Consider the following 16,923-nt stretch of genomic DNA (forward strand, 5'->3'; position numbering starts at 1 on the left):
TTATTTTAAAATATATTAGAATATTAGTGTCAAAATATTACTATAGCTTCTCTTTTGCATGAAGCTAGTGACTAGGTTTTTTTGGGTGAAGAAGTATTTTAGACTTTTGTGGTTGGTGTAAATTTTACATTTTTCACCATATAAGTAATGTCGCTAAATTTTTAGCGTAAATTTTACTGTTGCAAGTTCTAGATCGTGAGTAGAGTATCTCTGCTCGTACTCTTTTAATTGTCGAGAAGTATAAGCTACTACCTTTCCAGCTTGCATAAGTACACAGGCTATAGACCTTGTCTTGAGGCATTACAATAGGTAACAAAACTTTCCTTGTCAGAAGGAAGAGTTAATATTGGAGCAGTAATTAAATGCTGCTTTAACTCTTAGAAACTTTTCTCGCACCGATTCGTCCAATTAAAATTCAAATTCTTTTGAGTCAATTTTATTAAAGGTGTCGCAATCTTTGAGAAACCTTCAACAAACCGACAATAATAACCAGCTAAACCCAAAAAGCTCCTAACCTCCGTTGCCGATTTTGATGTTGGCCAATCCCGAACAACTTCAATTTTGGCTGGATCAACCATGATCCCATCCTTGTCCACTATGTGCCCTAAGAAAGAAACATGCGATAGCCATAACTCACACTTCTTGAATTTATCATAGAGCTTGTGATCCCGTAGCCACTAAAGTACAAATTGGAGATGTAGGTCAAGCTTGGCTTTTGATTCTGAGTACACCAAAATGTCATCAATGAATGCAATAACAAACATATCCATATAGTCCTTGAATACCCAATTCATCAAGTCCATAAATGTCGCCGAAGCATTAGTGAGTCCAAAAGACATCACTAGAAATTCATAGTGCCCATATCTTGTTTGAAAAGTAGTTTTCGAAATGTCCTCTTCTCAGATTTTCAGCTGATGATATCCCAATTGTAGGTCAATCTTCGAGAAGATAGTCTTACCCTTCAATTGATCGAACATGTCATCAATTCTAGGTAAGGGATACTTGTTCTTAATGGTAAGCTTGTTCAATTCCCAATAATCTATGCACATGCGAAGCGACTCATCTTTCTTTTTCACAAATAACACTAGAGCACCCCAAGGAGAAAAACTCAATATGATAATCCCAAGTTAACTAATTCTTGAAGTTGAATCTTTAATTCCCTTAACTCCGCTGGAGCCATTCGATAAGGTGCTTTTGATACTAGTTTTGCTCCCAGAACTAATTCTATAACAAATATAATCTCTCGAGAAGGTGGTAATCCAGACAAATTCTCTGGAAACACATCCAAAAAATCACAAACGAGTTTGTATTATCAGGTCCAACAACTGTATCCCTTTCGGTTTCTTCAACTGTTACAAGAAACCGTAAACAACCTTTCCTAATAAATCTTCAGCTTTCAAAGCTGAAATTCTGGGCACTCGAGATCCTTGTACTAAACCCACAAACACAGTCGAGTTGGCACTTTCTGCCTTAAAAACTACTATTTTCCGTCTACAGTCTATCATTTTCTCTGTACTTATATAAGAAATCCATACCCAGGATTATGTCAAAGTCACATAGTTGTAACTCAATCAGGTTGGCGGTTAACTCACAATTGTCAATCCAAAAAGACAAAGACCTAATCCACTGAGTAGATATGATTAGGTGTCCTGAGGGTAATAGGGCCCCAAACCCCAAAGCATACATGTTGAGTGGTTTATGAAAATTATCTATTACTCTACTTGATACATAGGAATGAGTAGTTCTCAAATCAAATAATACTGAATAAAAACAATCGTTAATAGACAACTAACTTGTCACCATTGATGGACTAGTATCAGCGTCAGCCTGAGTCTTGGTGCACAAGCGTCCTGGATTTGGGTTGTTGTTCTTCTTTGGTTCTTCTTTCTTGGATCCTGACCCACCATACCACACTAAAAACATGTTTTGGCTCGGCACTCACCCTGATGGTACTTTTTACATTTAGGACACTCCTGGTAAGTCTTAAATGAAGACCCGTGACCTTGACGATTACCTCTATTTCCACAAAACTTCTTATTATTTCCCAGTATTTTGGAAGCTTTAGCCTTTTGCTTTTGATCTGGGTTGCCACCGTTGGTCCCCTTACTTACACTACCACCATGTGGTCTGGTTGATTGATCAGGGTCCATTTTCTCTCAAATAGCCTTAAAATCAACAACTGCGATGAGTCAGGCACCAAATCCACACTTACACACTTATTGTCTTAACCCTAACTCATACATACTATTTTTTTTATAAACAATTATACACATGATTAATAATTATGCTTTTCTTATAACATTATATCTTCTAGATGCTTGTATGCTGCCTATGACAAAAAGCAGTAAACATTTAATCACAGAAGCAGTTAAGCATTTACTCTCAATACTTACTGCACCACGAGTCGAGCTTGTCTTCGGCGATGATTGTACATGTTCGGTCGGTCTACATGAAGTGTAAAAACCTTGGCGCTCTAATACCGAATTGTAACGTCCTAACATAAGGAACGTCACGTAATGAGACTAAACATAAACTAATCCTGCTAATTTGGGATATAATAGAGCCAGGAGCGAAAAATTAAACATTAAAATACATGATAAAATAATAACTTGTAATAATTAAACTTTAAGATAAATCCAAAAAGAGTATATTTGATGCGGGGATCCCGTAAAACATTTGCAAGATATTACAAGTCATTAGTATACGCCGACCTAAGCGGCAAAAGTAGAGATTACAACAATTCCCCCTGGCAGACCCAACCCTCGTGATCTAGCTTAGCTTGAACATGTACAATGTACAGCAAAAGCCCTCAATCTCATGGCTACTCAACTACCGACTTACCCTTTCCTACACAATAGAGCACCCGTGAGCCAATGCCCAGCAAAATAGTATATCCAATAATTATAATCACTTAAGTATTGACGCCACTGCATCTATAGTTCATTTGACATAGACCTACGTGTTACGTTCTCACGTCTATTTACAATAAGGCTTTAGAATTGTTTACCTCTGTTTTGAATACCGAGTCTAATCTAGTTATGCCTTAACCACATAACTCTTTATATCAACATATATAATACATTATTGCATTCACATTCACATACATTCTAGTACTTTCAGGATGTACATCAAATTTGGATCTATTGGCCTCAATCAAAATGGACTCCTTAAGATCAAGGATATATGTAACAACTAGCCTTCCCGTATGGTATAGGTATCCTTCACTATTAACTGTCCGCCCATCTAGTTGCTCACCATCCTGGATTCGGTTCTAAATAAGTCTTAGCTTTTCATCTTGCCACTGACGTTGCTTAACTTGTTGAAGTAGCACTGGTGTAGCCACTATGTTAGAGATACAGGCTACTTCTTCCCCTTCATAGTATTACAAGTTATAATCACCCATTGTGATTGTTCTTTTCCAGTCCTCAAGAGCCAATAATGCCAAAGTACCATGAGGCTTTCTACTTAGTGCATCAGCTACTACATTAGCTTTCCCGAGGTGATACTGAAAAGTGAAATCATAGTCTTCTATATACTCAACCCATCTTCCTTGCCTCAAGTTCAAGTCCCTTTGAGTAAAAAGATTCTTCAAGGTCTTATGATCTGAGTATAACTCAAACTTTACACCATAAAAATAACATCTCTAAATTTTCAAGACAAAGATTACCGCGTCAAGTTCTAAGTCATGCGTAGGGTAATTCATCTCATGTGGTTTCAATTGTCGAGAAGCATAGGCAACCACCTTGCAATTTTGCATCAAGACACCCCCTAAACCAGTACTTGAAGTATCAGTAAATACCACATACGGTTCCTCGCTATTAGGAACAGTGAGAACAGGCGCCGAAGTTAATCTTTCCTTCAATTCTTTGAAAGCTTCTTCACAACTATCATCCCACATTAACTTTCTTTTCTTGTTAACTTTGTCAAAGGCATAACAATTTGAGAGAAATTCTCTACAAAGCGACGATAGTAGCCTGCTAACAAAACTTTGAACTTCAGTGACATTCTTTGGTCTTTCCCACTGTAGAATAGAGTCTATCTTTGCAGGATCAACAGTGATACCATCTTGAGAAATTATATGGCCCAAGAATTTGACTTCAGTCATCCAAAATTCACACTTCTCTTTCTTAGCATATAATCGATGATCTCTCAATGTTTGTAATACTATTATCAAGTGTTCAGCATGATCCTCACGTGTCTTAGAATACACCAAGATATCATCAATGAATACCACCTTAAACTTATCCAAGAGAGGTCTAACGACTCTATTCATAAGATCCATAAATGCAAGAGATGCATTTGTTAAGCCAAATGGCATTACCAAAAACTCAAAGTGTCCATAACGTGTCCTAAAAGCAGTCTTAAGGATATCTTCTTCCCTAATCCTCCATTGATGGTAGCCTGACCTCAAATCAATACTTGAAAAGAACTTTGAACCACCAAGTTGATCAAATAATTCATCAATCCTCGGTAAAAGATACTTGGTTTTAATTGTCATCTGATTCAGCTTTTGATAGTTGACACAAAGTCACAAAGTCCCATCAGCTTTCTTGGCAAACAAGACTGGAGCTCCCCATGGAGAAGTACTATTTCTAATGTAGCCCTTATCCATTAACTCCCATAATTGTTTTTTTCAATTCAGCCAACTCTGCAGGTGCCATGCGGTAAGGCGCAATAGAAACTGGTTGAGCTCCGGGAATCAAATTAATGCAAAACTCGATCTCCCTATCAGGTGGTAACCCTGGTAAATCCTCTGGAAACATATCCGGAAAACCACTAACTACTGATATCCAAGGGAACTGGTCTAAATCCATAGAATCATCCTCGATCGCAAATAGATTCCCATAACACTCTAAGTTTCTCTTTCCACCTAAGCATGCCCTTAAGATATGATTTTGTCTCACTGCGCTGATGTTGGCTCGATAAATAATGAAATCACCACTAGGGGTTAAAAGAGTCACTCTTTTGTGTGAACAATCCATAATTGCTTGGTATTTAGAAAACCAATCATACCAAGAATTACATTAAACTGATCCATAGGCAACACTATTAAGTTTCTAGACAACTTGTGTCCCTCCATCACAATACAAACTGACCTACATATGGTGGATACCTCACTGTGTCCCCCATCGGTACACTCAAATATGATGCAAGACTAAAAGTTTTCCAACTCAAACCCAACATACTAGCAAACATCAATGATATAAAGGAATGCGATGCACCAATATCAAATAACACATGAGCCCAAGAGTGTGAGATAAGAACCATACCATCAACGACTCCCTAGTTAGCAGCGCCTTATACATCATCATCCCCAAGAGCGTAGGCTTGAGCATACGACTTTATTTTTGCTTTTCTCCTTCCTTGATTTGGATGGCTTATACTTGCACTAGACCCTCCACCTTGATTGTACCCTCTTTGACTCCCACTAGGAGCAAGAGTTTGGAAACCTTTTGAGTACCCCATGCTGAACCCTGAAACTTGTGGCCTAAACTGATGTTGATATTGAGACTGCTGGCCCGATTGGGGTGTAAAACCATAGGATGAAGACTGAGACTGGTTTGTCCTAGGCTGTCCATGAAAAGGAGTAAACTCTACATAGCTCCCTATGGGTCCTCCGTGAGATGCTTGAAATCTTTGTTGTCGTTGTGGACAATCTTTCTTCTTATGACCTTGTTGACCACAACTGAAGCACCCGTATAGTCTGCTACGAGTCTTTCCAGATGAACCACTACTAGTGCTACCCCCACTAAATTGTTGTCCTCGGGACCAGTGTCCTTGATTCTTCTTGGTCATCTTTCGATCATTTCCTTTTCCTCTGCTTGTGTTCTTCTTCTCATTCCCTTCTACACGAGCCTCAGTTCGCAAGGCTATTGTCACACACTTAGTCAGGTTGTGAAAGGTCAAAGGGGCTATTGGGCTACGTATTGCAGGCCTCAAACGACCCATGAACTGTTCAATCACCAATGGTTGGTCAACAACACCAGGATATGCATAAGAGGATAGCTCTACAAACTTCATGTAAAACTCATTCACAATCGTACCCCCTTGTCTTAAACCATCGAATACTCCTATCAGAACCCTCCTGTGAGATGGACTAAAATATTGCTCCCTAAAAACTTTCTCAAAATCTTGCCAAGTCATCCCATCAGTTTTCATTGTCTTGGACAAGGTCTCCCACCAATCAGGTGCACCGCCCTCTAACTTGGACATAGCAAAAGTAACTTGATATTCCTCAGGTGTTCCTATTGTGTTGAATTTTTTTTTATCTGCCTTAACCACCTTTCAGCTACCATGGGATCTTGTCCTCCCTCAAACTCAGGCACTTGGATCCGATGAAAGATTTGAAAATGATAACTCTGTCGAGTAGCATCATCCATCTGTTGAGTGGGAACTGCTCTTAACACTTCGAGAAGGGCATTCATAGGGAATTCAACTTGTGGAGGTTGGACATTAGCTTGAGGGGCGTCTTCTCCAACCATTCTCCTTGTCTTCCTTCCTTTTGGAGGCATTTTCTTAGGTTTGAGAACCAAAAGCTAATCAATTAGTGAGGATGGGATGCTAATAATATAAATATGTCTTATACATATAAATACCAAGATACTTATTACTATTATTATTTAAAATAAATCTAAACTATTTAGTGACACACTATGTGGTAAATAAACCTGGTGCTCTAATACCATTTTTCTGTCACGACCTGAGCCCTAAAACGTGGCAGATAAGTAATATCCATAACCAGGGTGGAAAGGTCACACTTTGACCCTTGTAGGAAGATAAAGCTTATAAATGATCCTTTAATTTATATCACAAAATACTAATTTGAAAGTAATGGATTAACTCCTATATTAATAAGTAAATATTAGTAACAAAATCAGGACCACTCATCAATATAAAAGAACAATAATATCCCCACAATTATGTAATCACCGAATAGATAGATTTAATAAGTCAATAAAATACCAAAACAATGTTGGAAATTATTTTACCAGGATCTAGATTTACTAACAAGTATGTTTCATTAACATCCTAACATGAATTCTAAAACAATAAAATAAACACATAAGGGTTTAAGAAAACCTTACATTGGGTGTAGCGGAATATAATGACTCCTTCCGTTCAGATCTCTAGCCCTTGATTCCTTTCTGTAGCAGAGCATCACCAAGATCTGAACCTGGATCTCTTTCTCTCATTCCTTTGATGCTGATTCTCCTTCTTGTTGTTTGGAATTCTCCTACAGTCTTACACACTATGATTGAGATACCACTTGATTGTTGGCTTTTATGCCCTAAATAAAACTCATTTCAATATAATCAGATTTCCTTATTAATATAGATCAAAAATAACATTTAATGTTGCATGGTTCACATGATTTATTTCATGATTATATGTACATAATGTATGAATTCTATTTAAGTCCAGAACATATCAATTTGTTAATGATTATAGTGTTGTCAACACAGTGGAATATAATCTTAATTATATGTTCGAAAGTTTATTCCCTGATTTGTCAGAACACTGGATTTAGACTGACATGGTATAATCAGCGATAGGTATTCTTACACCTTGGATAAGTGTTATGTCCTTTCCAGGACATTGGCAAAGTTTACCAGCATCGGATGTATGGAGTATACATCGGAAGGGACCGATATTGAACTTTGATTAGATATATTAGAATTTACCGTAATATCTATTCAATTCAATATCACAAGTTGATCCTAGATCAAATGATCTTAATCTTGATATGATTAGGTTCAATCTCAAGAGTGTTATTCGTGTTCTTTGATTTGTTAGTTAAGCCTACTTTTGGGATCAGGGTGATACGTACATTTTGGGAACACGGTAGTGCAATTGAGTGGGATCGCTAACATAAATATGGACTCTATAGCTTCTATCTGGCGAATAGAAAGTAAAGGATGATTTCCTTCGAGCTTAACCAAAAGAAAATAAATGGTGGAGATCTCATTTCACTTAGCTGAAATATCATTTATACAGGGTTAAGTGTTTTTAGGATAAAATACATTGTAGGGTGTTACGGTAATTTAATCCCTTTATAGTGTAAATCATCTATATAGAGGATCATTGATCACATTAGGGTTATAACAATGGATAACTAATGACGTGTCTATATCGTGGAACATATAGAGCGTTCTATATACTGAGAGTGCAATTCTAAGTTCCATGCGTGGATTCAACGAAGAATTAATAAGTCAGTGAATTTAAGATACAAATTCTTGATCTGCTTATTGGAAGCTCAGATATATAGACCCATGGTCCCCATACTAGTTGAGACCATACTGCTTGTAAGACTCAGTTAATTGATTTTGATTAATCAATTATAATTCTAAAGTTAGACTATGTCTACTTTGTGAATTTTCACCAAGCAATGGCGGAATTGTAAAGAAAAGAGATTCTAGGTTTATTTATTAATTAAGAGACTTTATATGTCTAATTAATAAATATATTAAATGACAATATTATTTAATAATTAATTTTAGTTATTAAATAATTAGAATTGGCATTTAAATGGTTGAATTTGAAAATTGGCGTTTTTGAGAAAATCAAATGCAGGAATGATAAAAAAGCAAACTTGCATAAGTGAGGCCCATTATCCAACGCCCATGACCGGCCACACTTATAGGGTTTTATCATTTATTTTTTTATTATTTTAATGCCAAATAATTCTAACCTAAACCTAGATGGTTACCTATAAATAGGTAGTGATGGCTTCAGGAAAAGATGAGACATATCATTCTTTCACAGAAAAATTTCTAGCCGCCACTTCTTCTTCTCTTTTCTTCTTCAAAATTTCGAATTCCTTGAGTGAATGAGTGAGTGCCCACACACATCAAGTGGTATCTCAATCATAGTGTCTAAGACTGTGGAAAACCATCCAACAAGAAGGAGAATCAGCATCAAAGGAAGGAGAGAAAGAGATCCAGGTTCAGATATTGATAATGCTCTGCTACAGAAAGGAATCAAGGGCTAGATATCTAAACGGAAGGAGTCATTATATTCCGCTGCACCCAATGTAAGGTTTACTAAACTTTATATGTGTTTATTCCATTATTTTAGAATTCATATTAGGATGTTAATGAAACATACATGGTAGTAAATCTAGATCCTGGTAAAATAATATCCAACAACTGGCCTCAGAGCCATGGTAATGATTTACTTTCATGAAATATGAATTAAAATGATGTTATAAGTTGATATGGATGGCTTAATGTGGTTTATGTGCTTATTTGATGATAGTTTAGAAATCGCAATATATGTTACTGAAATATTTTTTATTTCGATCTGGAATTATTTTTTTTTGGGAAGTAGACGAAAAATTAATAAATTTAGGATTTTACAGAACCTAATTTGGATTTTTTATGAATTAGTTATGATTTTTTGAAGTTGTACGAAAATATCAGGATTTGAATGCGCACATGCGCGCGCGGACGCTCGGACAACATCTTGTCTGAAGGGCAGCTCGCGCCCAAGATGCTCGGTCAAATGAGGCTGCTTGCAGCCTCTTTTCTGGGCGTTTTCCTTGCATCCGCGCGCGCAGGGTATGCAATGCATACCCATGTGCCTCAAACTTGTTTTCGTCATAACTTTTGATTCAAAAATCGTTTTTCATTGAAAAAGCCAAATTTTGGTAGAATTTTGTGTAGAATCTGAATTTTCAATTAAAAATCTAATTTTCAGAATAAAAATAATTTTTATTAATTTTTTAATTAATTAAAATTAGTTTCTGATATTAGTAGGCTTTGAATTTTGAAAATTTGATTTCTCACAAAGGAGCCTTATGGTTATTTTTGAAATTTTAGATTATTTTATTTATTTTAATTATAAGATTAGATATTATTTTAATTAAATTTTAAATGATCTTACTTTGATATTAAAATATTATCTTTTAAAAATAATCTTGTTCAAATTTCAAAATTTCCTAACCATATCATATCTTTTTCAAATTTAATATTTTCAAAAAATATTTTATTAATTAAAATTATAAGATTAGGAATATGTTAGGTTTAACATTTTATCTTATTAAATATTTTCTTAATAAAATTATATGTTGGCAAAAATAACATGAAGATTTGAAAAATTGGTTAGTTTAGTTTGAATAGATATTTTAGGGTTTCAAACCATATATTTTTCAAACTTATTATTTTATTATTTTTTTAAATATTCTAACTATATAAAATATCTTATTTTTCAATTAGTTTATTTATGTAATATTTAAATTTATTAAATTATAAGACTCAGAATATAATAAAATATCTAAATTTAAAATTCAAGATATTATATTATATTATCTTATTAGAAATTTTAAATAAATTTAAATTTTGAATAAACTTGATATTTGAAAAATTGGTTAGATATTTTTTTGATTTTTTGTTAGAATTTAAGAAATTTAGGAGTTTGTTGAATTTTGAATTTTTTCAAATATTCTCTAACAACCTAAATTTGAATTCTAGTTAAGATATTTATTTTAAAATTTAATTTTATTTTAAATTTTAAAATTGAGATATTTTAGCTTACTTTCCAGATATTCCAGATCAGTTATTGTTTGTATTATTTGATTATATTATTATGTATTCAATTTTTTTTTTACAAACCTATTATTTATTTGATCACAATTGCTATGATTAACTTGTTGACAGATCCAATGATCTGATTTTAATCATAGTCCAATTGTCAATAGATCTTATAAATAATTTGTATCAGGTAAATTTTGCCATTTCTTTCATCTGTGTAAACCTAATAACATGATAGGGCCCATCCAAATCTTTTGACCTGTGTGAGCCTATATGTTTGCTATTGGGCTTAGATGCATGTAGGAAGCCCATTTAAGTTTTACTAAGTAAATGGACTAGGTTGCTAAAATAAATTTTGACATAAGTAAATTTATTTAGGCCCAATTAGATTTGGGCTTATTCAATGAATAACAATTGTTTATTTAAAGGTTAAATTCCTCTCTTTTGGGCCTTGTGTGAGAGTTGGGGGCCAATAGAAGTGGGTACGACATACTGAACCCAACTCCCCCTCACATGAACTACCCCAATTGTGAAGGCCCATTGGCCTTATTTAAATAATTGTATTAGGTTAATTATATTAGTCTAACCTAATTAAAATTGAATTAGCAACATAATTAACTTTTAAAATATATGAAATTTAATTTTTCATTTAATATTTTAAAGTTAATTTTAAAAAAACACTTAGTAAATGAAATTATTCTAGATAGTTATTTCTAGAACTAGTTATTTTTTCTAATATTTAATTAGGAAAATATCATAGATTGTAAAATTAATTGTTTAATAATTAATTTTGGTACAATCTAAGTTAAGTATATTTTTCCTAGTATTAAAATAGAATTAATAATTAAGTCTCCTCTATACTTAATTATTTATTTCTTGAATTTAATACATTTAATTAAATTGAAAATTTAAATATTTAAGTTGATTTTCATCATGATACTTAAATTAATTATTTTCATGTTATTTAATATAAATTGAAAATTATTTTAAGTTTGAAATCTTATTTCATATAACTTAAATTTGAATAATTTTCAAAATATATTTTATATTTTATTTTATTAATCTTTTTCCACAATTTCGAAATTGCATTTCTTAAATGCATTAATTTCGAATTTTATTTGAAAAATAGATTAAAGTTGTAAATTATTTATTTTAATTTTGGACCAACTTAAATCAATGATTTTTTCAGTTAATGATTAATTAAAATAAATGAAGTAAAATATATTTAATTAGAAAATGAATTAACTAGTCAATGAAAATCTAGATAGATACTATCTGTTTTGCTTGAAGTATTTTTCTAGTGTATTTAATTAAATAGAAAATTAATATTTAAGTTGATTTTCATCATCATACTTAAATATTTGAAATTTTTCTTATATATTTAATTAAATAGGAAAACTATATTTTTTGTTGTAAATTAATTTTATTAATTAATTTTGGGCCAACATTAAATTAGAATAATTTTTCCAGAATTTAATTTTATTTTATTTTAACAAGCAATTTCGAAAATTGTATTATTAAATACTTCAATTTTTCGAAATGCAATGTATATTTATAGAAAATTAAATTTAAGTTGTAAATTAATTTAAATTAATTTTGTAACAACTTAAATTGAATATTTTTCTAAAAATTTATTGGAAATTATTACTAAGATGGAAATAATTCATGTTATTTTCATATCCATCTAAGTAAAATTTATAAATATTAAATTAAAATTTATATTTAGAATTTTTCATTCTAAATTGGAAATTTTAATTAAATAAATATATATTTAAAATAAATAGATTAAAATAAATATTAGAAGAAAATACACTTTAAATAATGAGCTTTATTATTAGGACATTCGATCTCTATTGTTTGTTTTACATAGCTTTTGTTTTAGTGAGTAATCCTCCCTAATGGAGGAACGTTCATTAGCAAGTTAGCACCGTTTAATCTCGAAAGATAAGTAGCTTTGTAAGTGTTTTATATGGTATGGATCACCCTAATGGTGGCGACTGTATTTGACTTACAAAATATGAAACAATGGTGGAAGCTCATAAGATAAAATAGCCTTGACTCTCGCCTAAACGGGACAACGCTGGATTCCAATCTTGATCGAATAAAAGGTTGCTAGAATGTTTAACATTTTAGATGAGCTGACAACTCTATTCAATGGATGGTAGCTTTGACTCTCGCCTAAACGGGACACTGATATCAGTTTGTTGAAGACCTTGAAAATTATTTAGGATTGCATGTTTTAGTATTTTCACCTGTCATTCCTACTTGCTATATGTTTAATAATTTCTGAATTGTGTATGAATTTATATTGAACCATGTTATTTTCTGTTATTAAATTGTAGTTTAATTTCGAATCTTCATTGTTGGTCTAACTTGGTTGGTTTTTGTAATGAGATAAATCCCTAATGGATTTTCACCATTAGACATACATAATAGTGTTAGATCTCGAAAGATAAATATTGTATATGCAACATCTAGCTGTTCATCAATTGATGACACCTTAGACTAGTATTTTTACAATATGAAACAAGAAGATTGTATAAATAAGATTACTTTGACTCTCGCTAATCGAAGCATCGTTGGATTCTTATTTATAAACGAAATTATCCTAATTCCTCTTAGCTTATTCATTTCGAATTAACTCAATAACATATCATTGGATGAATAATCTTTAAATCATTTCGTGTCATTCTATTTTTTCTCTTCAGAAATTAAATGACGCATATGATTATAATCCCGAAATTCTATTCCAAAATGATATAAATCCTCAATCTTAGAAATCTCCTACTTGTATGGGCAAATATGCCTTAGAATTTAAATTAGTAGCGGTGGTCCAAGAAAGAATTACTCATTATATTTGGTATAAATTTAAGTCTTTGACTTTAATTTTAGAATCCAAACAGAAATTTTCTTATATTTCAAATTCCAGAATACAATACAGTTACACTTTCACAAGTGTTTAAAAATAATTTTCTATCAATGGATTCAAACTGTATGGAATATGAGTTTAGTATTCTGTGACAGGATCCACTTGCACTATTCTAAGAACTCTTTGATGTAACTAAACCTAAGTCATCAAAAAGACACAACCGAAGAGTTAATATGCTATATCCACTGAAAGTAAGTTCATCTCATTCCGAGATGGATGTACATTCAGGGGTGGATATGAGTTTTTTGTTGTATTCTTAAAACGATAACTCTAGATTATACCTTATGCAAATAAATTTGAAATGTTTGAAAAATTTTGAATTTCTAGCAATGGTGAAAACCATTAAGGTAAGTGGTTAAAGATCTTGCGAACTGATAGGGGTGGAGAAATAGTTAGTAGATATGCAGTTCAAAGATCATTAAATTGATTTTTGAATTATATCCAAACTTACCTCCCCAAAAATTTCGATTTGCATATTGATGATTAGTTACTAGTTGTTGCCTAAATCCTTCTATGGTAATACAATTTCAGAATGATGTAATGGTTGTATACTTAATGTAAATCATTACTAGATTCATGGATGACCTAATCAAAATCTTAAGAAGAGCTAGAACTGTTAACCATGGTTTGTTAGCTATTCTAAGTAATTAGCGGTGGACCATCCCATAGTCAATAGATAAGAAAGTGTTTGTTTAAACAAATACAACTTTTCTAAGAAAATGCCTAAGTCCGAAAAGTAGCAAAGAAAGGAGATATCTTTTTCTTGATTCCATAAGTGTTCTATCATCGTATTTGACATATAATGATCCCACTACCTCTGTTGTCTTGTCATAACCGAAGAGGTCCATACCATTTAGTTTTCTTAGACATAATTCACGGTACCTTGACGTAGTGGGAGAGTTTCTAGGAACTCACCTTCTTATGACTTGGAAGACACTAGTGATTAAAATCCATTGTGAGTTTAAACAAGTAATGGATTGTCAAGATAAGAAACTAAGAAGAAAAGCCAATAGACCTATGGTTTAATCCATTCACATGGAGTAACCTAAAGTTTTCTATTACAAGGACATAAAAGGAAATTTTCGTTAGTAAGTCTATTCAATGGACTTAACAAAACTTCCTGTTCCTAGTATTATAGGTTTGAGTTTATCTAAACCTATGGCTTGTGGTATACTTGGTAATTACTTACTCTAGTGCAAGCAACTTACTTTAGTAAGATGCTGAAGCATTCTCTTTCTAATGGCAATCTATAGAAGCTTCTCGACTTCTAGGCATAGATTTTATTTATCTAAGGAAAAGTCTCAACTATTCCAGAAAAGATAAAGCCATGAAAGAATTTCTTAAATCAACAGTGAGAGGTCTTAGATATGCTTTTGTATGCCTTAGACCAGACACCTGTTGTTGAGTGGTAGTAATGAGTAGGTATCAGATTAATCCAGGAGAAGAACATTGGAAGACAATCAAGTAAATCTTAAGATTAAGAAGAGGAACTATATGTTAGTCGATAAGGGTGTGTTTAAAACTCTTAGACTACACCACATCAGATTTCAAGACTTGCCTTTGTGTTAGAAAGTCTGCTGATAAGATGGTGATTACTCTGGGGGTGGAATAGTGATTTTGGAGAAGTGTAAAAACCTATCTGAAGTCTCTAGGTCTACCAGAAAGAGACTGAATGTTAAAGTTGCAGGAACGGTACTTATTCAGTCTAAGGAAAGTTCAATACAATTGTGGCACAGTTCCAACCAGCCTTAACTACTAGTGTTAATTTCCTGATTACCAAAAGTAGTTGCCAAAGGTATAGAATCCAGTATCCCAAAAGAGTAGACATATAGAAAGGAATTTCACATTATCAATAATTTTGTGATTAAGGAAGAGTAATGGTGGAGAAAAGGTTGTGTTTAATTCAACCTTTCAGATCCTATTACGAGGAGTTTACTACTACTACACTTGATTTGTATATCAAGGTGTTGAGATTATTTGAAATGCACATTTTGTTTTATATTAGTGCAAGTGGGAGTTTGTTGGGTTTTATGCCCTAATAAAACTCATTTCAATATAATCAGATTTACTTATTAATATAGATCAGAAATAACATTTAATGTTGCATGGTTCACATGATTTATTTCATGATTATATGTACATAATGTATGAATTCTATTTAAGTCCAGAACATATCAGTTTGTTAATGATTATAGTGTTGTCAACACAGTGGAATATAATCTTAATTATATGTTAGAAAGTTTATTCCCTGATTTGTCAGAACACTGGATTTAGACTGACATGGTATAATCAGCGGTAGGTATTCTTACACCTTGAATAAGTGTTATGTCCTTTCCAGGACATTGGCAAAGTTTACCAGCATCGGATGTATGGAGTATACATCGGAAGGGACCGATATTGAACTTTGACTTAGATTTATTAAACTTACCGTAATATCTATTCAAGTCAATATCGCCTAGTTGATCCTAGATCAAATGATCTTAATCTTGATATGATTAGGTTCAATCTCAAATGTGTTATTCGTGTTCTTTGATTTGTTAGTTAAGCCTACTTTTGGGTCAGGGTGATACGTACATTTTGGGAACACGGTAGTGCAATTGAGTGGGAGCGCTAACATAAATATGGAATCTATAGCTTCTATCTGGCGAATAAAAAGTAAAGGATGATTTCCTTCGAGCTTAACCAAACGAAAATAAATGGTGGAGATCACATTTCACTTAGCTGAAATATCATTTATACAGGGTTAAGTGTTTTAAGGATAAAATACATTGTAGCGTGTTACAGTAATTTAATTCCTTTACAGTGTAAATCATCTATATAGAGGATCATTGATTACATTAGGGTTATAACAATCGATAACTAATGATGTGTCTATATCGTGGAACATATAGAGCATTCTATATACTGAGAGTGCAATTCTAAGTTCTATGCGTGGATTCAACGAAGAATTAATAAGTCAGTGAATTTAGGATACAAATTCTTGATCTGCTTATTGGAAGCTCGGTTATATAGACCCATGGTCCCCCCACTAGTTTAGATAATATTGCTTGTAAGACTCATATAATTGGTTTTGATTAATCAATTATAATTCTCAAATTAGACTATGTCTATTTGTGAATTTTTTCACTAAGTAAGGGCGAAATTGTAAAGAAAGAGATTCTAGGTTTATTTATTAATTAAGAGACTTTATATGTCTAAGAGACTATGTCTACATCCCATAGTCAATAGATAAGAAAGTGTTTGTTTAAACAAATACCATTTTTCTAAGAAAATGACTAAGTCTGAAAATAAAGTAGCAAATAAAGGAGATATTTTTTTTCTTGATTCCAAAAGTGTTCAATCATCTTATTCTACATATGATGATCCCATTGCCTCTGTTGTCTTGACACAACCGAAGAGGTTAATACCATTTAGTTTTCTTAGATATAATTCACGGTACCTTGTCGTAGTGGGAGGGTTTCTAGA

The sequence above is a fragment of the Cannabis sativa genome, chromosome 4 (assembly GCF_029168945.1).
Source record: "Cannabis sativa cultivar Pink pepper isolate KNU-18-1 chromosome 4, ASM2916894v1, whole genome shotgun sequence".
NCBI classification, from domain to species: domain Eukaryota; kingdom Viridiplantae; phylum Streptophyta; class Magnoliopsida; order Rosales; family Cannabaceae; genus Cannabis; species Cannabis sativa.